The 26,986-nt window shown below is 31.2% G+C and overlaps 1 long non-coding RNA gene across 1 annotated transcript in view; it reads right to left on the bottom strand.

The window, feature by feature from the left end:
* Positions 1-846: 846 nt before the first annotated feature.
* The window catches only part of LOC149542026 (uncharacterized), a 269,466-nt gene continuing 243,326 nt past the window's right edge, over positions 847-26,986 (bottom strand). Inside the window, exon 3 of the long non-coding RNA XR_016355419.1 lies at positions 847-879. This is a non-coding gene — a long non-coding RNA (uncharacterized LOC149542026). The remainder of the gene's footprint in view (positions 880-26,986) is intronic.

Genomic DNA, 26,986 nt, shown 5'->3' with positions numbered 1-26,986 from the left:
GCCATGTGACACCCAACCTTTAAGAAGACTAAAAGTGTCCACATAGAACAAAATTTTATGTTAAGAATTAAACTCTAAATTCCAATGCTATATATAGAAATTCCAAAGAATGTTTCTAACTGATATACTCATTTCAAAGGATGTTTCTAACTGATATACTCATTATTTTAGTGAGCCTTCACAATGCAGTAAAAGAATACTAGAATACATTGATTCCAATAACATAAACAACCAAAATTCTCATGCTTGAGGATAATTCCATAACCTAACAGAATAGTTGCATCATGTACAAGGATATTGAGTTTGATTATTTCATCTTACATGTAGGCATACATGGGTGATTTCCAGTTGGAACAATTGTTTAGTTTTCTCTATGTTATGATATTTTACTTCTGATATGCACACACTCCTGTGTCTTCAACCAAAGATGAAATTGTTACAGCAGCTTGGAATAACACTATCAAAATGAAAAATAGCGGCAGACAATACTAAGTGTAAGAATTTTTCAAGCATAACTTTTGATGTTTCCAGAATCTAGACCCTTTTCTAGCTGCCAGTTTAATAGAATGGTATTGATTCAATATACAACAATACTCACTCTCAAGGATATTCCTGTGGGGAAACCAAGTCACAGCCATACCAAATCTTTAATAATTCAAAACAGAAACTTAATTCAATCTATCTAAAGAAATGAAAACTGAATGAGAAGGTACTTCCCTATGACCGAGGGTCTGCTGAAATAGGGGTATCCCAAGCAACAGAGTTCCCCAATTAATAGTTCAGCATATTGACAAACGTTAACTGGTATTTCCATATGATGACTCCGGTGTGATATAAAATTAAGGGTTTTGGAAAGTTGCATTGTCTTAAGGTGCTAGCCTACACGTCAACATCCATTAAAAAAACATGAATAAAATAATTCATCATGATCATTATAAATGCAATATCTATTAACATAATTACATCATAATAATCATTATGAGTTGATTTATGTGTGCTTCCTGGACATCTAAGATGAAAGTGTGGCCGAGGCGTTTTACCTTGCTAACCATGACAAGCCTAACAACTTGGAACAAGAAAGATCGGATGGGTCCAGTGTAGCTATGAAACATACTACTTTTCTCACATGTCTAAATACACTGATCACGGAATGAGGATTGTAATATAAATACACTGATCACGGAATGAGGATTGTAATATAAATACACTGATCATGGAATGAGGATTGTAATATAGAATAATAGCATATTTACTTGTATGCAATGAAATAAAAACAAACATATTTACTTATATGCAATAAAATAAAAATGACTTGGCCAAACACTTTAAGAGCCATATTTATCTAATAGAAGAAACAAACATAATGTATCCATTCTAAGCAGTACTTGTGTCTAGAAAAAAAAAAAAAAAAAACATACTCTATCCATCTCTATCCCTCTCATTAAAGCCACATGACACCCAACCTTCAGGAAGACAAAAAGTGTCCACATAGAACAAAATTTTATGTTCAGAATCAAACTCTAAATTCCAATGCTCTATACAGACATTCCAAAGGATGTTTTCTAACTGATATACTCATTTCAAAGGATGTTTCTAACTGATATACTCATTATTTTAGTGAGCATTCACAATGCAGTAAAAGAATACCAGAATACATTGATTCCAATAACATAAGCAACCAAATTTCTCATGCTTGAGGATAATGCCATAACCTAACAGATAGTTGCATCATGTACAAGGATATTGAGTTTAATTATTTCATCTTATATGCAGGCATACATGGGTGATTTCCAGTTGGAACAATTGTTCAGTTTTTTTTATGTTATGATATTTTACTTCTGACATGCACACACTCCTGTGTCTTCAACCAAAGATGAAATTGTTACAGCAGCTTGGAATAACACTATCACAATGAAAAATAGTGGCACACAATACTAAGTGTAAGGATTTTTCAAGCATAACTTTTGATGTTTCCAGAATCTAAACCCTTTTGTAGCTGCCAGTTTAATAGAATGGTATTGATTCAATATACAACAATACTCACTTTCAAGGCTATTCCTGTGGGGAAACCATGTCTCAGCCATACCAAATCTTTAATAATTCAAAACAGAAACTTTATTCAATCTATTTAAAGAAATGAAAACTGAATGTGGAGGTACTCCTCTATGACCAAGGGTCTGCTTAAATAGGGGCATGCCAAGCAGCAGAGTTCCCCAATTAATAGTTCAGCATATTGAGAAACGTTAACTGGTATTTCCATACGATGACTCCGGTGTGATATAAAATTTATTTGAGGAAAACTAAGATCTCGTTGTATGTTGTCAACCAACATAAGAAAAATAAAATACAATTGATGTTCCTAGTCTAAGAGGTGACACTTTGATTGCAATACGTTTAGGCCTGACTGATGATATGTAATATATCTATAGCCAATTTTGCTTCAATGCATTCATAGATATATCTAAGCTTGTCTAGGTGACGATTTAAGCTTACCAAAGACTAGAATCGAGATTTTGTATAAAGCCCAATGGATGCTTATAATTTTTAAGATACAATATAAATTGTTACAGACCTTCCACATGATTATCTAGTTGCCGGTTTGGAATTTTTCTTAGAATGCCTCTCTGTGCTCGATGTGAGACGTTTTGCCAGTTATTTTACTTTATAATGGACATCAACCCAAGTAATTTTGAGTTTGAAACGGGACCAAAACACAGTGAGTAAATAGGTTGTTGCACAGACCCGACATATTATCCATTGAACAGCTAATTAACGGTGGCATGCATGATAGTATATTTGTCAACTCGTATGTTCCCCAAGCCTGCAATTAAACTTTCACCAATGTTATGCTAGTTGGATTATGGGGAGGAGAGATTGCTCATTTACTTTTGCAAACTCCTTTAAATCATACTGGCAGAATGAAGACAGTGGGTGTTCATACTGGCAGAATGAAGACAATGCCATTTTTATGGGAATAATTATATAGAGGATTGTCTTTTGGCAAAGCCATAACAGCATAGGAATGTTTATACACGCAGTCCATAGAGGTATTCAAGCATGCAGCCCAAACAAGTACAACAATCTTTATTATAATTATTGTCTGCCACCTTTTGAGGAAGGGCATACTAGGCTAGAATCATTCTTTTGCCTAATAATAACTAAACTAAACTACCCAATTCCCTCCTTTTTCTCTCATCCGATCACTTGATCTTAACTAATTATGTTATTTATGAAGGAAGTAAAGATATTCGTTAACCAATTTACTTTAGAAAAAATACTTATTTCCTTTTACCAAAATAAAATCTTCGTGGCAGTAAAATTTCCATTATATCCGAGTTGTGGGGAGATTGGTTGTGACAATCTCATAATATGTGAGTGCTATGGAAATATATCATATTTATATGGGAATGAGATATAAATAGTGAACAAAGGTTGGGTAAAAAGTATTTTTTTATACAAATCAAAAGTACAACTAATTATGGAGTCATCTTTGAGAAAATAATGAGCATGAAGGTTGTTCAAGGATAAATATTATTATTTGAATATCAGAATTAAATATTTTAAAGTTATTTAATCAAAGGCTGAAAGTGAGCAAAAGTGTGAGATGTTTAAGGAGAATAATTATTATTACAAGAAATTTTATGGAAACATCCAATTATATTTTTATGTTAATCATTTTTATATATTAGTCAAATATTTAAAGAAAGTGCCTTCAAAATAAAATTTTGAAGATAATAATAAAATTTGTTTATAGAATATATTTTATTAGAGATCTTTTAAGAAGGCAAAATGGAATATTATCTCTAAGATGAAAAAATAATCAAAGTAATAAACACTATAACTCATTTAAATAAATTTCTTCTAAAGGGTTATAATCTTGAAAAATGTTTGTGATAAGAAATATTTACACTTTCTAACCAATAAGTTCACCTTAGATGAAAATATATTTCTTGGTAAAAGTTTATTATATTCTCACCTTAAATTGACATAAATGATCAATATTGAAGAATGTTTTATTTGCCTAGGATAATATATTTGTTAAATAATGTATTTCCAAAGTATCAATTTCAATACAAATATTTTCCAAGTGATGTCCACCGATTGAATATTTTTATCAAAAGATAAATAGTTTGTCAAAGTAATTGCTTGTCTCATTCTTGATCATTCTAGAAGAGCTCCTCATCGTTTTAGACAAACCTAAATTAAAGGTAAGGCCTTGAATTTTTTCAAATTAAGGTACCTTGTTGAGTTTATTATATGTGTAGGATCTACCATTGATGCAAAGGAGCACTATAATATTGCCGGGATGTAAATATTAAGTTATTTCAATAGGGAAGAATTCTCCAACTACATTAATCTTATTATAATGATATTCATAATGTTCTATTGTAAATAAAAGATTGGTTATTGGGTAAGGAACAATTGTATCCTTTTAATGAAGGGGTATGTCCTTTCATTTGAAAACTGAATTCTCCTCTATAAATGCAAGAGAATAGAACATGGAAAAATATATAGGATAGGGTATATATTAGACATAAAAAAAAAAAAAGATTAATATTTTGAAGACATGAACATATAGGACAATGCAACTGAAGCACATATCAATTGTACAAGTTTTTTGAAACTAATATAAAGAATTTTTTTACCCAAATTGAAGATTGTGTTTTCATTTGCCTTTGATGAAATAAATCATGTGTGATTTTTGATTTTAAATAAATTGCTACCATTTAAATATATTTGGAAAAGATTGAGTTGCAATAATAATCATTGATCATTAGAGATTACATAGAGTGTTGTTTGTTTAATTCTGTCTAATTGGTTTTCCAAATGAAATTACTTTTCTATTTATATGGCAGTGGATGGTGTATAATTCACTTTCTCATAGAGTTGGACATGAAGGTTTAATCAAAGATTGACTCTATCTACCCAATATTGGATAAAGGACTAGTTTGAGGATTATTTCATAATTCAGGCATCATTTCTAAAATAAAAAAGTTCATTGTTCCATCACTCACATTCATAGTTCATAAAAAATAATATTTTCTTTTAAAACATGTAGGCCATATTTGAGAAATTCGACAACATTCAAGTAGTTCATTTTTATTGATCTCAAGGATCCATCGCCACCACGTGAAATCATAAAGTTTTAAATTTATATAGAAAAGCCTTTAACCTATTGATTAGGGTTTAAGGTGAAGGTCTACCTTCCTAGGTTTAGTGAAGCCTAAAGTGAAAGAGAATTAAATCAGAAGACTATTCTTATTAGTTGGCCAAAGATGAACAAGTAGTGAGAAATAGGAAAATTTTTGGATTTATAATCTCTGGTTTTGGGAAACAAAAAAACCCTCGGCAATGATTCTACATAAGGGTTAAATTTTCTTGATTACTAAGGTATCTCGACCATGCCCATTGAGAAAATCCCTCCTACTAAAAATGTGTTGGAGTTTAAAAAGAACATCATGGTCCACTATGATGAGGAATGAACTAAACATGATAAAATTGATTTTGAGGTAGGTGTATTCTATTTGGTGTATAAAAAGAAGAGGAAAGCTTAATTTCTTGCCACTTATATACCTTTATCCTCTCACAAAAAAATATTATGTAAAAGAATGAGGATTTAGATTTCCCTCCCAAGTTTTTGTTCCAAATTTGTCAAACTAGGTTACTAGTAAGGGGAAGGGAAAGGATCCCAATAAAACAAGATAATATTAAATCCGTGACTATCTCATTGGTCCTCTTTTATCACTATCAAATCTACTCCTAAAAATGAACATTCTCCTCCTTCCATCAAGGATACCTTCATTGACCCTATTATGAATGTTAAGGAGAAGGATATCAAGATTGACATTCCACTTAAGGTTGATAAGGATACCCCTATTGAAAAGGATTTCTCTTGCAATGATTAGGCCCTTTTTGGTAAACTTTTGAGGAATTTCATTGTGATCAAGGAGGACCCATTTAATTGGAACATTTTAGAGATAAGGGATATAAAAAATGGTTCCATTGGCCACTCAACAGATCGATGATATTCTTACTAGCACCCATGATTTGGTAAATGGGATTAATGATATTAAAAAAAATATTAAAATAAAATTCTGAACCTTGAAGAAAGGTGAATTGTATCTAATATACAATATACAATGTTGTTAATGTTGGAAAATTGACACCCCTATATAGTAGTGAGGGGTTACAAAAGATTAATAGAAATGATGAAGTTGTTCACTATCACTCAAATGATAATTCACATTATACTAAAAAAGTTGAAATGAGGAAGAATGATAAAGAGGTAGACAAAGATGAAGGATATAAAGGTTCTTGTAGATCCTATGACCAACTTGGGCCCAACTATGCACTTGAGTAGTAAGAATAAGGATATCACTCCTTCACATAATATTTTCAAAGTCCTTGGAGATATTAATTAGATATAATTAGGAAGAATTAGTATTTGGAAAAGATCATGTAGATTGTTCATGGGTTTCCTTTACCTATTTTGGGTATTTTGTTAGCATTTAGATCTTGTCTATTTAGTGTATATTTTATTAGTTAAAGGAAAAAACCTTTCTGTATTGCAATTTTTAGGTTTTTGGTCCTTGTAAAATAGTTTTCCTCTAATAAAAAACTTTCGTGCATGGATATATTTTGTTGATGTAGTCCCCAGTTGGATATACGTAAATAGAACAATTCAATTATTTAGTAAGAGTAAACATAGTACAACTAACAAGTATTTTGATGGAGCAAAGAGAGATCAACATATCTTCATATGCTCGAAATGATTGGTTAGGGGGAAGAAGAATACAATGAGGAAGGATAAAACATGGACATGGATAAGGAGACCAAGGGCATGGATGTTGAGACTAGAGAGGAGTTAGCTGGTAACCCCACAAAGAAGCAAAGAAAGATCAAAGAAGAGGCCATAGGTCACTGGAGGGGCAAAATGATATGGGGTCGGAGCTCTTTGTTCTCTCTCCCCTTCCCAAGCTCCCATAGGAGCAAGAAAATGAGAAAATGGAGGAGGGAAACACAAGCGGTGTAGTTGTAATAAAAGATAGGTGTATGGCTTAGAAGAAATTCAATGCCAGAACCTCTAAAATGGGGATTATCATGGAAGTTATGAACCCCCAAATCCTTGAAGAAAAAGATGACAATATCCAATTGGAAGAACTTATAGAACTAATGCTGGTGGCCATCATTGATAATGCGAGGGTGGTGGGTATGAACTTTCTCAACAATGCAAAAAAAACATGATTGACAACTTCTGATCTATAAAATTGCTTTTTCATGAGTTGGAGGAGGTAAAAGAAAGAATGGGGTAGATGGAAAGCCAGGTGAAAAAGAATGAGCAAGGGAACTTGACTGACCTGGGGGATCGAATCAAAATGGTTGAAGAAAGGATGAAAAATGTGGAGAACTTCAACCATAGCATGGCTAACTAGATGCTCACTATTCTTAAATCTCTCAATGATAACATTGTTAGTCTAAGTGGCAAGATGAAAGCTAGGGGGTTTGTGATGGAGAAGGATGGGAAGGACAATGATGAAGATAGGATGGAAGAGGACACCATAACCGACATAACCCAAAGCCACATGGATCAGAGTTGTGAGAAGAACCAAGAGCTCTTAGTAAAGGATTTTCAGAGAGCCAATAAATAGTAGAGACCATCCAAGACCTTGAGAGGAAGGCAAGTGAGTAAGAAAATAAAATACAAGCTCTGCCTTTGGCTTTTGTTATCTCTGTAGTTTTTTTTCTTTTTGGCTTTTTGCCTATCTTTCATTCTAGCCATTCTATTGGTCGTTGTTCTATTGCTAGGCATTTTTTGTTAACTTGCTACTTTTTTTTATGTAAGAACTTTTGGGTTTTAGGATCCCTATAAAACCCATTTTTCTTGATCAAAAACATTTCTTCATAGAAAATTAGATGCAAAAAGGTTCAAAAACATGTCTTCATACATGTCAGCCTCATCCATGCCACCTTTCTTATAATCTTTGGTTGGAGACCTTACATACAATGATAATGACTAATAACCTTCTAATGAATATCAAATATTTAAGAGATAAAATTATAAAATAATGGTATGATGACATACATCTCAGTCTCAAGATCTAAAATATTCCCCAAGAATAGGAAATGTGTTACAACCACAATGGTCTAGTCACAAACTGTAAGGAACGAGTTGCAAGAACGATTTGAAAAATTTAAGATCTAAATTTAGGTCTTTACATGCTCCAAGAAAATTTCTAAATGAATTACTAAAGATGTAAAATTGTAGATTTTCATTGCAAGATAAAAATCCACCAACAATGATGAAAACTAGCAAGAACATGTTACCTAAGAGAGAAGAAATTACAACTTGAGGAAAAAAGATCCAAGTGAGTTAAAAACCTAGGAGTAGGAACAAGTCTAGGTCTACAAAAGAGTTTGAAAATAAAAAATACTAACATGAAAAAATAAAGGATCAATGAAATGATAAAAAAAGTAGTTTAAACTAGAAAATATAGAAATGATGCAAGATTTCTCTGAACCCAAGATACTCTTGTATTAGACACTTTGCACTGATAAGAAAATGAGTATTTCACTCTAATATCTGATATAATAAAGATGCTCCATCTCAGCCTAAGAAAACCATGAAGAATCTTCAAGTGGTATGCCCTTCTACTTGATCAAGTTATTTTTATACTATTTGTAAACTTCTTATATTCCTTCCAATTCAATTATTCAAAACCATCTCTATCTTGTCCAACTATTGATTAAAGTACTACTAGTTCACATACAAATCATCATATAAACATCCTTCAACCTCAAGATACTTATTAAATTTATAGTGTTGAATATAGATGAAATTTCCACATCTTCGAGTAATTCTACTTCATAATTCTCAAAATCACATCTCTTCAAAATATTACAAGGCCCAAATTTCTTCATCCTTAATTTGTTATAAGTTCCAACTATAAATATTTTCTTCTTCAAATGAACCATAAACTCACCTCCTCCTTAGATATCCCTACCTCTCCTAGTTCTATTCCTTATTCGTATACTTTTTATTCATACACTCCAAATGATGTTTAACCTTCTAATGCAATGACTTCATGTAATTCACAAACTCCTCTACTTAAACATTCTTTTAATACTCTTTAATAAGATATTATAACTTTATATTCCCTTAAGATTCAGACTAGTAACTACTTCAAAATGTATCTTTCCCATTTTTATATTCATAAAAGTGACGTATACAAACTCTTCTTATGCTAAAACCAAATTTCAATTTCTAGGATTATCTTGAACCAAAATTCTTAAAAAATTACTTGAAACTCATGTTCATCACCTCTATTTTTCCATCATTTTGTGGATGAAAAGTATAACTTGACTTTAAAATAGTATCCAACTTCCCAGAAAGTATTCTTTAGAAATAACCTACAAACTTGTTATCCCTAATTGAAACTATACTCCTTAGTAAGCCATGCAACACTAGAATCTCTTTAGAGGATAAATTACCTACATGTATTGAAATAGATGTCTATAAACTTGATTTTTTTTCCTAATATCCTTGTAAGTGTGTGGCCAATAATATCTCTCACTTACCAAACTTACTCCCTTGTTAATACCAAACTCTTTGGTAAGTTATCCACTTTGCTTCTCCTTAATTAGATTATCTATCATCAATCCTTTAGATATGTATAAGTGAACTTCTTTAAATAACATATAATTATGAATAAAATAATCCAACCATTTTCTTCAGTCATCCATTACTAGTTCCTTAAAATCCTTCCATGACTCAAAAAAATTGAGATATGTCTCATAGAAAGTCCTCAACCATTAAACCCAAGTAATTCTATCCTCATATTTGTTAGAAAATTGTATCCCCTACCTAATGATTAGATACTCTATTTAACTATCCACTCCTATGCTTCAACACAAAAGTATAACTCTACAAGACCCCAACCCATACCATATGTCTTTGATTTGACTTCCCTTGACTACTCAAACATTGTAATTATTTATGCTCAATATAAAACATAGTCTCTTCATCAACAAGTAATGTCTCATCTTCTTCAAATATCAAACCATGACATAAATCTCTTGATCATAAAATGAATATTTTCTCTTGGCACCATTTAGATTTTTACTATAAGAAACAATAGGCATACCTTCTTGACTTAACAAAACTTCAATTGCATTGCCACTTGCATCATTGTCCACTTGAATTACCTTATTAAAATATAATAAAACCAAAACTAGCTATTCAAGAAAAAAATTCATGTATAAATAAAAACTCTGGTTAGCTCCATGTGTCCAATTGAAATTATTTTGATCATTCCTTTATAGTATTTGTCACAAGTTTACAAACAAAATTGAGATCCCAAATAAAGTTTCAAAAAGAAATATCTAATGCATGAAATGACGTAACTTCCCAAACACTCTCCAATGTAGGTCATTCTAAAATCTCTTTAAATATTTTTAGCATTCATCTTCAAACCTTTAGTTGAAATCACAAATGGTAGATAAATTATATCTTCATTAAAATAATATTTTTTGATACTGATCAACAAATTTCCTTCCTTCAATCTCTACAATATTTGTCTCAAATAAAATGGATTTTCCTCTTTACTTTGTTGAAAATGAGAATATCATCAAGTACACACTCACAAATTTATGCAATAATCTCTCCAATACCTTATTCATCAATTTCATGAAAATACTATTTGAAAGGCTAGAGTTTCTATTACACCAAAAGATTGACCTATCAATGCTTTATATAACCAATAGTCTTATAGAACCATATTAGGTGGTTAAGCCATGTCAAAAATCCTATGAGGGAAGCTGGCCCACTACCAACAATCCCTCTCCCAATGTCACTCAACATGGCTTGCAAGATTCAAACCTATGATGAAGCTCTGATAACAATTGTTAGAAAGGCTAGAGTTGTCATTGCACCAAAAGGTCAACTTGTCAATTCTTGATACAACCAATAGTCTTATAGAACCACAAGAGGTGGTTAAGCCATCTCGCAAATCCTACAAGGGATGTTAGCTCATTGCCAACAAATACTTGCTATGTTAGTTAAATCAAAAGGCATAACCAACCATTCATATTCAACTTCATTAGTCTTGAATGTATTCTTCCATTCATCACCTTCTCCAATTCTAATATGATGATCTATTCACTCTTCAACTAAATCTTTGTAAAATAATTTTCTCCACTTAAGAAATTTATTATGGTATCCATCATAGGTAAAGGAAATCTATACCTTACTATGATCTTTTTGATAGCTTTGGAATCAGTACACATTATCCATTTTCCCTTCTTCCTAGGTGTTAATACTAGGTGGTAAACAAAGATTCAAGCTTCTTTTGATTAATACTTTCCTTGATAATTATTCGACTTTCCTATTAAATTTCTAATTCTTTGTAGGTGTCATCTGATGTGTACTTTCTTTGGTAAACTTTCTCCCAAAACTAGGTCCATAAAGCTTGATACTTCTAATAGGATTTAACGTATCTAATTCATTATCTAAAATGGTGCCTTAAATAACTCTATTATATCCTTAAGATGTTCGTCTTTCATGCCCAAATAAGGTCTCTTCTTAGAATCAATGCGTAATTATTAATACCATCCAAACAAATCATTCCTTCAACCAAGGGTGCAATTTTGATTCTTAGGATCTCCTATAAAAGGTAAAAATACTTTATTCATCCCACTTTCTACTATGGAATGTATATTGAATCTACTATAATTTTATATATTTTCTATCACATTAGGGTAAAAGCATTGATTTGTGTCACTTTTGAGGACCTCTAAAATTGTTTCGGTCAAATCTCATTTCTATATCAAAACTTAAAACCAAAAATACCCTTTTATATGCCTTAGCATCAATATAATCATTTTATAAATTTCATATTTTTTTGATTAGTTAAAGTATGTTATAATCACAAAATATTATAAGTAGGTATTTCAAAATTTTAGAAGATGCTCCCTCAAAAATTGAAAAAACTAGTTAATCATATCAAAATAATTTAAGTTTTATATTAACCTGTAGAGGAGAGAGTCATCTTTAGGAATATGGAATTTTTCCCCAAAAAGGTGTAGATTTGATAGGGAAGTTTTGACGAGGGATAAAAACTATTTGTTTCTAATAAGGTCAAACTCGAGTACTTATAACAAAGAAAATATGTACATAAAAACTAATATTTTTTTTCCCTACCTATATATTTAATCTAGAACATATTTTCAAATCAAAGTAAAAATGATGAGTTGCATATAATTGTTTGATGGGAACTACACCTTACATTTTTTGCAGTTAAGAAAATGATGTCAAAATTTAAAAAATGAATAAATTCTTACTTAATTTTTAAAAAAAATTATAGGCATAAAATCCATCCAATTTCACAATTTTTATCAACTTATGTCATTTTCAAATTCCATTTCTATGGCATTAAAGTTGAACAGTTTGTATGTTGAGATCCTTTTTCTTTATAAAAGGTGACACAAGTTTTTGATTTTAACCATTACCAATGCCTTCCCAATAAGATATATCAATAATCTTTGGCATAACAATACAAAGAACTTCATCATTATAGAATCAATTAAACAATTTACTTCATATTTATTACTTTTGAAAGTACTTTATAATCATCTCTTATCCATTCAATGTAATATGGCTTTGGATGCTTCATCATGTGTAATTATAACTCAATAATACATTCTTTTGATGCTAGGTTATTTGGACTCCTACTATCAATGATGAATTTACAATATTTTATTTCATATTTACATTTGGTCACGAAAAATCTTTTCCTTAGGACTCATTTTTAATCATGTTCCTTATATAAAAATTCTATCCTAACTATGAGTATTTTTCCATCCAATGGTACATTCATAGATTTAGGTGAGTCATTCTCCATAGATGTATTCCTACTACTCCTACTAGTGGTATTTCTTGAATTTCCTTTTTTGCATTCGAATTCTCTATATTTTTCTTCAGTACTTTTCAAACAAGTGCCTTTGAATAAACGCATATCTTATATTCTCTAATTATTATATGTAGGGTAACCTACCCCTCTTCTAAAGTATAAAGTCTTCTCTTTTTAATTTTCTTAGATCTAAAGAAGATCTTCCTTCTCTAGTAAATATCCCACTTCTTTAAATCTTCCACATCTTCCTCTTTGTCTATGCTCATATAAGATATCTTGTTAAATTTCTCCATGGACCTTAGGGAAAAATAAAAATATTTCTAAATACCTTCCATAATAACCAAACTAATGTCATCATGAGTAGGTGTCCTCAAATCATTAAGTCATCTTATAATTCCTCCAAACTCATGATCTATATATCCAGATATGATATAAAATATATAAAATTCTTTTGTATACTCCTTTACATTAGATTCTTTCTATTTAGAATTTTGTGTCTCCCTCAATAAACTAACTTTTTAACCACTAGTAAAGAGTTTACCTTTCAACCGATTCACTATCTTATCTCAAGGCTTGATGTTTTCCTTTCCTCTTCTTTGTGTATCATTTTGTAAATGTTCCCATCTGAATAGCGGTGTGTGAAATTTCAACTTGGTTCTAGAAATTTTAACTTTCTTATCTACATTTGTATTTTATATCTAGAATATATTTCCATCTCAAAAATTCAATCAAGAGATTGATCTGAATCTAGCTTACCATCATAATCCAATAATTTGAATGGTGGTATTTCATTAACTATAGTGAAGGACTGTAAGAATCCTTCATTCCCTTGTTCCAATACAGGTCCATTATTTCCATCAATGACTTCCTTATCTTCTTCATCACTTACATCTTTAATAAGTCTTCCTCTTTTTTATGGTAGTTTCTATTGCTTCAAGTATAGCCAATAATTACCTCAACCTATCTATTACATATATATCTTCTTTCCTTATTTTCTAAACCATCCTTGTGACCCTCTAAAATTATATGTCATATATAAACTCTTCCATCCTACAACTAAAATCAATTATGGATTTACAATACCAACTTGTAACACAAGTTTAGGAATGCAAATTTTTTTCTGATACTACTTGACACTATCCTAGATTGGAGATACCTCAAAGAGATTGGTCCAATCAAGTAAAAAGAGTAAAAATAATAGAAACAACAATAATTTTTATATTACCAAGTGAGACCAACATTAATTCATATGAAATCATATGCATAGAGGTTTGACAACATGTCTTCTTACATGCCAAGCTCACACAACTCTACTTACTTATAATATTCAGTCAAAGACCTTAGATCCAATTCTAATGAGTAATATCCTTCTGCTGAATGTATAAAACTTTCAAGTTATACATCACATTGCAATATAAAGGCATTATAATGTGCAAGTTGGCTTCAAGATCCAAAACATACCCCAAGAATAAGAAATAGATTAAATCAAATAGGTATGGTCCCAAATCATAAGGAATGAGTTATTTAAACTATTTGAAATCTTGTAAATTTCTAGATATATATCCTCACATAATTCAAAGATCCATGTGACACATAGATACATGTGTCACTAAAGATACACAATCATGGCTTTCCATTGCAAGATGAAAATCCTCCAATGATCATGATAACTACTTAGAGCACGTAACCCAAGAGAGAATGAATCACAACTTGAGAAAAAATGATCCAAATGAGCTACAAACCTAGGAATAAAAGATATACCAGATCTAGATCATACTCCAAATATTGCAAGTGTTAACATGAACGAATCAAGGATTGATGGTTCAATGTTCAATAAATTACCATATTGGAAACTAATTATTTTTTGTTGATGCAAGATTTATTTGAACCCAAGATTCTCCCACATCATTTTCAAACACTTTTGATGCATATTTTTCAAAATTTGAAAACTTGCATGCAATAAAATACAAATATTTCTATTTGGTGTCACATTTTGCCTCAATTACTTACAAAATAGAAAATAAATGTATCATCTTGATAGATATCATTTTCTCTACTACATCACATTTTTATTAAAATATTAAAAATGCATTTTAATATTGCACACTTGACAAGATAGCATACCTTATTTTTGTTTTAGATTTTCAATTTTAATAATAATAATAAATATAATGGTAAATTGCATAAAAAATCCATGGTATGAGAAGAAGACCCCCAAATTAGAAAACTCAATTGATGAAGAAGTGTATATCTTAGGAGTAGATCCCTAGTATTGCAACGATAAATACACAAATAATTTATAATAGAGATAAGAAGTGTTATTGGAATGATGGAGGATTTAGTACTCATATAGCTTTTCAAAAGCCTCCAAATATCTAGAGATAAAATAAGATCCCTAATTTCAAAATCTTACAAAAGGTAGGAAATTGTAGAATTCTTAACAAAATATATATTTGTGGTAATATATCTCTAAACGAAATTGAGAATATATCATAGGAAGGATTATGAATGATTGGAGAATGCCCTCTATCAATTTAGAAATGACATCCTAATTTAGACTTAAAAATTTAAATCTATATAGAAAACCTCTTTGGACTTGATTGCATATAATCTTATAATTGTGTCTTAGTCAAAAAAGGGCTTTTTTAATAAAAAAGGAAGGTAATTGGGAACCCTAATTCAATTTGATGTGGAAAACATTATGGGAGATACATACATATCTACACACATAAAAAAAATTCATACATATGTGCATGTATGAATTCATGTATGCACATGCCCACCCACACATATATAAGTACATGAACATGTATATAAATATACATATTTATTTACATACACATATCTCATTTTTAAATTTTTTTGTACATGCATTATTGTAAAATAAAAAGCATAAGATTGAATACACACTTATATTTGTAGAAACATAAAAGTATCCAACATGAATAGAAAATCAACATTAAGAAAAAAACATTTTCCTCTTTTGTTTAGTTAAATTTTGGCTCTTTTTTCTTTGTATATCTGTACTGTGTTGCTTATGATAATAAAGTTAAAATATAATTCTATCCTAAGAAATTTAGTTGGTCTATTAAATTTAAGGATGATAAAACATAAACTCATAGTAATTTCTTGTTAGATGTTTTAGTTGTGACTTCTTTTGATAGAATGTTTGCAAGATGTCAAAGAAAATATGTGGCCCTTGATTTTTTTTTCAAAATTCTTGAATATGTTGATGTACAATCTCATGGATTCCAATTATTTTAGGAAAGTAAAATAAAGAACATATTTGGGTTTTTCAATAAATTGGTTGGTTTAATGACAAAAAACTTTCTATCCCTCATAGGAAAGTATTATATGTTTTAGAAATAAAATAGTAGAGATATAAAATTAATGATAGGGGATAGTAAATAACATTCTTATGAATGTGAAATTATTCAACACAAATATATGATATAAGAGGACCATATAGTGAAGATGTATGTGTGCGTGTATGTGTGCATGCATATGCTAATGAATAGAAAGAGATCACATTATTATAGATATGGAATATTCTTGAGGGTGTGTAAGGGATGATAGTGTAGCATCAACCTAAGGGGAGTAGTTTCATGTTATAGGAATAATTGTAAAATTGTGATAAAAGTAGAAGAATATTTGAGTTTCATGTGAGTATTTGAAAACGAAAAAGATAGCTTATAGACCAAGTCATAATATAGTGTGTGGAGAAAGGAGATTGTTGCAATTAAAAATAGATGTTAGTAAGGGATTTTTTTTTCATAAAGTTTTAATTGAAAAATAAATGTAAATATTAATTTAATGTGTCAAATGTATGAAAATTTATAGGTAAATAAATTACAAAGATAAAGAAAAATAGAGAGTTCAATAGAGATTCCAAAGGAACATTTGTTAAAAAAGTATTTAGCTAATTTGAAAAATTTTGTTGAATGATTAAATGACATTCATTATTAAAATCTAAGTTCTATTTTTGAAATAGAGAATTCCTTCAAAAGTTTGGTATTTAGGTAAAAGTTTTAGGAAAAGAAATTATTATTTTCTTGAATCATATAGTATTAGTGATAGTGGTTCCAAGTGCACAAGAAGAGTACTAAAAAGGAGGAAAAATATGTGAAAATATATAAGGGTAAATTTTTCTAAGTATATTTCCAAATATGAAGAATTTTTCACTTGAGAGTGTGAAGAACTCATGGAGGGATAAAAATTATGGTTGCATATGTATAAATTATTGATGAATTAAGAGCTCAAAGCCACAAAAAAGATATTAAATATGAATACAATATTAGAGTAGATAAAAAGGATGATTCCAAATAAGAGGACATGATGTTCCTTGAGGATACTTGTATTGATTTGATTTTTCTATTGGTACTAGGAAGAGAGTTATCAAATTATATGAATATTCTTGTTGAAGGAGAGTTTCATCCAGAATGATAATGAAGTGGGAGTAACCCAAAAAAATGAAGAGAAAAGAGAGGATGAATATTTATTATGGGCTATAAGTTGGAAAATGAAGATAATTTAAATAATATGTAACTTCATAGGTTTATGTAGTGGAAGAAGAAGTAGTTCAAAAGGAATGGGCGAATGACTACTAAGTATTTGATTAAGGAATAGAAAATGAGTGTGTGTTCCTTGGAGAGAAGATTGAGAGAATTGAATATTTATTTAGTACATCAATAGACAAAGTTGTAGAATAGTGGCTACTAAAGAGGATAGATATGATGTGAATATTATGAAAGAATGTGATAATATTATATAGATGAGGAAGTTGATCATCAAGTGAATATCAGAATGATGGAAGATCATTAGGGAAAATAGGAAAAAGTTAATTTTAAATTTCCTTTATTTTCAAAGTTGAAAGTAAGAGCTAATTCAATTCTATATTTTTATAACAGTTTTTAGTGTTTCCATTTAGAGCATGTTAAGGTCACTACAAGAAATTCACGGAGGTGGTTAGTATACATTAAATAACATTACATGATTAAGAAGAGCATGGTTGATAGTATTTGGAGGAGGAGGACATAAAAATATTAGTAGAGGAGGATAATCTATGATAGGTAGAAGTTCACGAGAAGGAAGGGGAGAAGAGGACAAATTTGGTGGATGTGGTCATCAAGTCTTCCAACTAAGCATTGGGAGAGGCAAGGGAGAAGTTATCTTTATTTGCATCAATAATGAATTTTTTAAACATACATATTTTTTACAACCCAAAAGGATAGTTCAACTTCTTAAGTACATTTAGTAATTTTGACTAAAATAAAATTTCCTACTCATTATTTTAAATGTTGGACCATCCATGGTGAACTAATAATAACCATTAACTAAAAGTATTTTCTCATTTTATTTTGTTGTGTTTTGGTTTATATTTTGTTTCTATATTTTTTTCTATATTGAATATAATAATCCTATGCACTGTGGTTGGTTTGTTAAACAATGTCATGAGCATTCACTAGATCATAAATTCTTTCTAAATGTTGTATAAATATGACTTTTATAGATGAGTTTTCTATAAAAGAAATGATAGTAGATAATCAAGAATTAACTTATAAATGTGAAATTATGTGAAACACATAAAAATATAAGATAATAAGAATCACACAAAGAAGATATTTTGGGGGATCCATATCTCAAATAGGAAGGGGCAGTAGTATTGTATATTTAAAAAGATGTTGAAGATGCAGAAGGGAGGAAAGTTTGACATAAACCTAAGGAGAGTGGGTAACTAGAATAGGAAGAGGTAGCCAAGAGAAAGGGAAGGATATGTGTTAAAAAATGAATATTTTTTATTACGTGGGGATAAAATAGGTAAAACGTTGGATAAATGGATAGAAGAGTTGGGATGGTTACGTGTTACATGAGAATTCAATAAACCAAGAGATGTATAATAGTGTAAAAAATACTTGAGGAGGTTTAAGTTTCATGTTTGTAGATTAAAAAAGACAAAACTTTGTCCATATGTTGAGTAAAAGAATTTAGTGTGTGGAAAAAAAAGGGACATTACTATTCAAAATAAAGGAGAGTAAGGGAATTAGAAGATATATTTGAACTAAAAAATAAATATAAAGATTTAGTGAAGGTGTGTAGTAAAAAAAATTAGAGATGAATAAATTACGAAAAGAAAGGAAATGCAAATATTTTGAGAAAAGGTAACAAGGTCCATTTGTTTATAATTTGTTTACCTACTTTTAAAGTATTTATTTTTAATAATTAAATGTGTTTATTGTTGAAATATAAGTTGTATTTTGAAATGGAGGGACTCTTAAAATGTTTTATACATGTGGGTAAAATTTTGAGACAAATATTTATTGCCTTACATCAAATGACATTAGAGCCATAGGTTCTAAGTGAACAATTGTCATAGGTGAGACTGCTTATGATAGGACTTGCACATGGAGAACCAAATGTTATTTAATAGAGAGCCTTCCATAAAGTAGTTTGTACTTAAGAGTGAGAAGTAGTTTTGAAAACCATGACATAAACATGCATGCATGTACACACACATGCATACATACATAATTACATGTGTAAGTACATACACACACACAAACATAAATACATACATACATACATACATACATACATACATACATACATACATAAACACATATATACATACATGCACACACTTAAATTAATGTAAATGTAAATATATATTTGTGTTTAACTCATTTTTATTTTTACAAACTGTATTATGATGGAAAAACAAGCATACAAGAAAATGCACACTTATAATTATGGGACTCACAAGGATAGATACGTAAGCTTACTAACTTTTTGAAGGGATAAATAAGGTTATTGATTCCCAGGTGAGTAAATTATTAAAGATAATAAAATGTTGATTACTTGGTTCATTGGATGAATAGATCTATAGATGAATACATTGATCCCTTTCTCCCTTGCATTGTCCAAAATTACTACCAAAGCTAGATCTATGAGTTCCTCAAAATGAAGTTTTTCCTCCTTGTCTTTGAGAACTTGAGGATTCATTGTCTCTCTAACTATCCCCATCTTCGCCATTTTGGTATTCAAGTTTCTCCATGCCCTCCTTCTTTATTTCGTTACCTCCTCACCACTGTCTTCCACCAAAATCTATTTTATCTTCTTTTGGGGTGAAGAGAGGGAAGGGGAGGGGCCAAGAATCTTTAGTGTCTCATCACTTCTCCTTTCTAGAGGCATATCCTCCTCAGAATTCCTCTTCTTGGGATTCCTAGGTAGAATAGTGACATCCTCCTCCATATTCTCATCCTTTGACTCCATTTCCTCATCATCATCATTATACTCCTCCTCTCTCTATTCCATAGGATTAGGTTTTAATCCTCTTGGGCTCTTTCTACATGGAACAATACTGCTAGAGGGAGAAATTCACCCCCCTTTGGCTTCTTACCCATCGAGGGGGTATTATCCTCTTCCTCCAAGCTATGACTTTGGGTATCGTCAGAGTTAGAAAAATTTGAGCTCTCGGTATTCTCTAAAGCTTCCCCAGAGTGGCCTAAGGGATTGCTCCTAGTTTTGACCTTGAGATATTCATAGACTAGAAGGAGAAAACCCTCATGAAGAGCTAGGTTTGTGTTGGGTTTCTTCTTATAACCCTCAATATTCTTGCTCAAAGAAGTAAACAAATAGAAATGAAGAGAAATTTTTATTCCATGTCTAAAATGAGAAGGAAGACCTATTTTATTTAGATTATAAAACCTATTTGGACATATTAATAACACCTATTGTAATATGAAAATTCCCATGAGTTCCCCTAAGGTTCCTAGTGTAGCCCATTATTCAAATGTCCTCCCTTGCTTTAGACATTGACTTCTTCTTCTACACCTATTTCCCCTTATTCTTCCCACCCTTATGGACCCTCACTTCATATTTCTTCTAGCTCCTTACTCACCCCCTCTCAGTACAAAATCTTGGATGAAGTTGTGTGCAAAGCGCCTCCTCCTTTGGTTTCCCCAATAGTGAGCTCTTGGGTTTAGAACAATAGTTCCTCGTCTGTGCTTGACTCTTGTATTAAATAGCTATGCTATATTTTCCTCTCTCACCTAGAATTTTGGTAGCTAAAGGGAAAAAAAATTCTTAAAATAATATTTATCTATTATGGGGTTCTCCTTCTCTATTAATTCCTCTTTATACTTTATGATGGTTGCATACCTTTTTGAGGAGTTTGACTAGAATATTTTTGAGAGAAGAAAAAAAAAGTTTAATGTGGGAAGAGACACAAAAGTGGGAAAAAATCCAGGGAAAGTGTCAGGCCCTTATATTCTACATAAAAATACTAAAGACAGGAGAAAATTCTTTGGAAAGGTCACACAAAGGGGAGATCAAGATTCAAGGATATGATAGCCATGCACTATAGAGTCTTTTCTTGTTTTTAGTTAGAATAATATTGTCCTTATTTTTTTTATTTGTGATGAAAATATTAGTGTAGAATGTTAGAGGTATCAACAACATGGTGAAGAAACATATGCTAAAATTTTCTTTAGAAGACTATAAGGTGGAAATGCTTCTCATCCAGGGAAAAAAATACAAAGGGAAACTTTTGGAAGGGTGGTTGATAAAATCTAGTTGATTGCTGATTCAGAGATGGTTGACTCTAACAGGGCATATGGTGGTCTAACTTTTATCTAGAACAAGAATAAAATATTATGTACTCTTCTACATTCTTCCCATAATTATCTCATCATTTCCTACCATGTCATTAATTCTAATTGGTCATTGAATATTATAAACATTTATGCTCCTAACAATAGAGGTTATATAAAATAGTTTTGGGATTCTCCAACAAACTATATGGGAAATAATAACATCATTAAATGGATGGTTGTAGGGGATTCTAAACCTCCCCTATGCTACTCAAAAAATATGGGAGGCATGAATTTTGCATGAATAGTATGGTAGACCTTGGTGATTTATTATTGAACTTGGACTTATAGATTTGGATCTTAGAGGGGCTCATTTTACTTAGTCCAATTGAAGACTAAGGAGTAGTTTGATCTAAGGGAGGTTACCCATGTTTATTCTTTCTTGTAACTAGAATAATTGAGATGATTTCAACTTAGATGTCAAGGCTAGGACATGCTCTAATCATAATGCAATTTTGATTTGAGAATATGTGGATCTCACACCATCATCTGTAGGGCCTCATATGAAACTAGTGTTAAATCCTTGTTGTGATCTCTTTGATGATAAACCTATGCTAGAAGTTGAGGGATTTAAAGAAAAAAGTTATAAATTGGAATAAACCTCATTTCAAAATATATTGGTTAGGCAAAAAATCCTTGCCACGAAACCAAGGGAAGTTCAAATGAAATTAAACTCAAATTATGAGGATAATGTATTATACTAGGAAGAAATAAACCTAAGGGACCAGTGGTTTAGACTGTCCATATAGGAGGATACCTATTCAAAATTAAATTTTAGATTTCAATGGTTGAAGGAAGGAGGCACAAATATGAGGTTGTTCAACGAATCTACTATAAAGAATATAAAGAAGAAACAAAATCAGGGATCTTACTCTTACAGATGGTTACATTGTTAGTGAAGATGAATAAATTAATACAAAGTCTATTAACTACTTCCTTAATAGGGAAACTAGGACCTAAATCTTATTGACCTAAATGGCCTCCTATATTGTATCATTGTGTTTGTCTTGGTCAAGGAAAATACTACTCTATCAAATAAATTTGGTTTCAAGGATATCAAAAGGATTTGTTTCTCCTTTTAAGTCTTTACATCTAATGGTCTAGATGACTTTCCTCCACCCATTTTCTAAGACTACCAAGATATTGTGGGAGGTGATGTTTTTAAATTTTTTTGTCACTTCTTCTAAATGGGATCTATGGCTAAAAAGGATTAGTTACACTTAGATAGTTCTTATATTCAAAAAAGGGACCCCAAGTTGATGAATAAATTTTTGTCCATCAACTTTTGTAACACAATGCATAGAAATATTTCAAAATATATAGTCAATAGAATGAATATTCATAATATAATAACCATAACTATTTTTTAGGAGGGAGAAATATTATGTATAATTTTATCACTTCTCATGATCTGATCCACTCAATGAAATATAACAATAAATCTACTATGGATCTTAAGTTGGATATATCTAAAGCTTATGATAGGGTCAATTAGAGTTTCTTTGAAGTTGTTCTTTTCAAATTCAAATGCAAAGGTAATTTTTTCTAGATAATTATGAGCTTTATGATGACCACTAAGTATTTTTTATGGTTAATAGATCCCTTTCTAGTTTCTTCTCTATGAGAATAAGTTTAAGATGAGGTGACCTCTTTCTCCATTGTTTTATCTTTGTGGAAAAAGATCTTGGAAGAAACTTGAGAAAACTATTATCTAGGAATTCCATCAGAGGGATGAAAGCAACCTCCAGAATTCCTTCGTCAATACACTTGTAGTTTGTTGATGAAATGATGTTATTTAGGGAAGCCCTTGTCTTTGAATAAATGATCTAGAACTATATGCTTCTCTGTCAGGTCAGCACATTAACTTCCTAAAGAGTATAATCTTCTGCTTTAGTACAAAAAAGGAAACTCAAGATAAGATTTCCTCTATTCTTAATTTTAAGAAATCCCTTTCTTTAGACACCTATTAAGGTCTTCCTTTTACCCTAGGTAGGACTATCTTGTTTTGGAATAGTTTGGTTGAAAGGTTTCATAAAAAATATCTAGTTGCAAAGGAAAAATCCTCAGTCTGTGGTGGGGGGGGGGGGGGGGGGGGGGGAGGGAACTTTAGCTTCTAAAGGCACATTTCAGAGTATCCCTATATGCTTTATGATCCTAGATCTTATTCCTTCTAAGGTGGTTGAATATTTGGAGAGAATCCAAAAAACCTTTATATGGGTCCTACAGCCAAAGAGAAATGAAATATGTCATTGGTTGGGTAGGAAAGAGTCTTCTCACCTAAATCTATGAGTGGGCTTGGCATTAGAAATTTATGAGATATGAATAAGGCCCTTATTAGTAAACTAGAATAGACACTTCAAGAAGGGAAAAATGACTAGACTACGATCTTGAGAACCAAATATATGTCTCATGTGTTAGAAATGCTTTAGAATAACTGAGAGGGGGGGTGAATCAGTTATTCAAGGTCCAAATGTCCTATTCACACTTTTCACTAAGTATAGTGAGCCCATTCAAGCATTCATTCATCCAAGCTTTAATTTTTCTAACCAGCAAGTTACTATAAATCAACATTCAAGCATAACACATAAGAAATAAACACATAACATAGTGATTTACATGGAAACTCAATTTGGGAAAAATCACCAGTAAAATGCTACTCAATTCTCACTCTTCTAAAGTAATGCCCTATGAAAGGCCTACCCTGTTAAAGGCTTACAACATACTATTAAATGTGACCTTGTTAGAGGATTTAACCACCCTATTAGAAGTGAGCCTGGTTAGAGGACTTTAGAACATTCACTTGGAATGCCACCCTATTAAAGGATATACAAATGGATATTAAACCAAGCTAAGTCCATAGGATTTTCATATCTAATACAATTGCTAGAGAGTATTAGAAAATATTTGACCTAACTATAGCATACAACTTACCTTGTAGATCTCAGATCACTTCTCAACTCATACAATTGTCTAAACTTCAATCTCTACAATTCTAATAGCTTGGCCTCCTTTCAAGCTTAGTTTCCTTGAGTCTCCATGCTTAATGTGCCAGTGCAATCATCTCTTCTTGACTTCTTGTAGAAGCAGAGCCTCTATGCTCTTCCTTCTTCTAGATGCCTTCTTCTTGACACCCTTCAAACTACTTTGCAATTTGGCTCTTTGGCAATAACAGCATGGAATTCTTTTCCTGCTCAATTCTTCATTCCTTTTGATTTCAATTCATATGGATTAGGTTGGATTCATCATATCTAACCCATATTTTGTTTCCTCTAGAAACTTCTTGAATAATCCTCTTGAATTTGCCAAAAAATAGTTTACTTAGAATTCTATGACACCAACTCATCATCCTTATCTTCCAACTAGTTCACAAAATTCAAGGTAACCACTTTGTCAGCTCAGATTTGGCAAATCTTCATTGTTAAAATAATGCAACAACTCAACACTTTTAAAATATAGTTGCTCAGCACATACTTGTTACTCGGCATCAACTATGTTTTTCCTGATGCTCGGCATCTAAAGATCACTCGACACCAACTAATATTTTTTGATGCTCAACACCGAAACTTCACTCGACACTTGAAGATCACTCAACACACACTAGAACTTCTTGTTACTCAGCTCCAACTGAGAATTTTCTTGGCTTCAACTAACTTGCTCGGCACCCACTAATGATCTTAGTTTAAGCTTTGTAGTCAACCTTGTTACAACTTGTTCCTTCAATGTTTCTAAGTATGACCAACCTCTGTATCTTTGGGTATATTATCAATAGATCATTTAACCATTGTCTTAATTGATCCTTGCACTTCATTACAACATCATAACTCATCCTTTCCCTTAGGTAGTCTTATTATATCTTGTTGATCAAATCCTCTTCATCTATCAACTAAGTGATATTACTTGGATCCTATAACAAAATGTCATTCCCATAAATAGTAGGTTTGACATCAATGAAAAGCAATGATTAAAAAAAAACTAACTTGCTTCTTTGCAACAATCTCCCTCTTTGATCTTCATCAATGAGCTTTTTAACCAGATTTCCAACAATCTGCCTCTTTGGCATTGATGACAAACCAAACTGATCAACCATCAGACTAAACTATTTAATCAAATGCTAACTAGGTTAGAACAACAAGTTAGATGCCAAAAAGTAATTGTATTACCATCAATTTTTACATCTCCCTCTACTATCTTGATTGCTTCATTTATGCTTCTCCCTCTTAGCTATTGTATCCTTGTTCTTTGTTTTTCTCCCTCTATATTGCTCATCTTCTGCTATTCTAATCGACTTTTGATTATTTCTATCAACTTCTCCCTCTATCTTCATTTTATTAGTATCTCCCTCATACTTTTGATCACATGTTATTGATCAATTTCTCACAACTTCTCCCTCTTTGACAACAATGACAAAGACATATTAGCATCTTGATATGCAAGTGTAACTTTTATAGGTTCATTCAATTTCTCCCTCTATCACCTTGCTTGTGATTGATTTAAAACTTTAGTATTTTAATTACGTTAGGCATGAATCCTAAAGTAAACATCCTCTGCATCAATGTGTAAAATCTTCAATAGTCAACTCATTTGATATAGGACATTCTTGCTTTTGCTTCAAGTAGCCTTGGCTAGGGGTATCATTCCTAACTTACCTCTAAGATATTCAAAAGCATCTTTAGGTAGTGCTTTTGTGAAGATGTTAGCAATCTGTTCCTTTGAGCTAACATATTCCATCTTCACTTGTTTGTCTTCCATCAACTCTCTTACATAGTGATACTTGATTGCAATGTGCTTAGTTTTAGCATGCATTGTAGGGTTCTTTGATATGTTGATTGCACTTTTATTAGCACAATAAAGTATCATAGGCTTAGTTACCTCTTCCTTCATACCTTGCAAAAAATGTTTGATCCATACAATATTGGTGCAATTTATAGCAGCTACAACATATTCAGCTTTAGCAGTGGACTGTGAGGTACAACTTTGCTTTTTGTGGTCCATGTAATCAAATTTTTTCCCAAGAAAAGTTCTCCTCCACTGGTGCTTTTTCTATCATCAATGTTACCTCCACAATCTACATCAGTGTCCTTTTAGGTACCTTAGTATTCTCTTTACTGCCATTAAGTGATTTTCTCTTGGATTTGCAAAAAGTATTGCCACTATTCCAATAGCTAATGCAATGTTTGGTCTACTATGTACAACATATTGCAACTTTCCAATCATTGATCTATACAATGTCTAATTTACTTCAGTAGACTCATCATTCTTGGATAGCTTATGTCTTGTTGCCATTAGTGTGCTAACTAGTTTTGACTCTTCTAATCCAAATGTTTTGAGTATCTCCTTGATGTATTTGGATTGGGTCACAAATATGCCAAGTTTCAATTAATGTATTTGTAATCCAACAAAGAATTTGATTTTTCCAAACATTGACATCTCAAA

The sequence above is a fragment of the Cupressus sempervirens genome, chromosome 8, assembly GCF_028749045.1.
Source record: "Cupressus sempervirens isolate cs-2001-9-10 chromosome 8, ASM2874904v1, whole genome shotgun sequence".
Lineage (NCBI taxonomy): Eukaryota > Viridiplantae > Streptophyta > Pinopsida > Cupressales > Cupressaceae > Cupressus > Cupressus sempervirens.
This window is presented reverse-complemented; position numbering and strand designations above follow the sequence as displayed.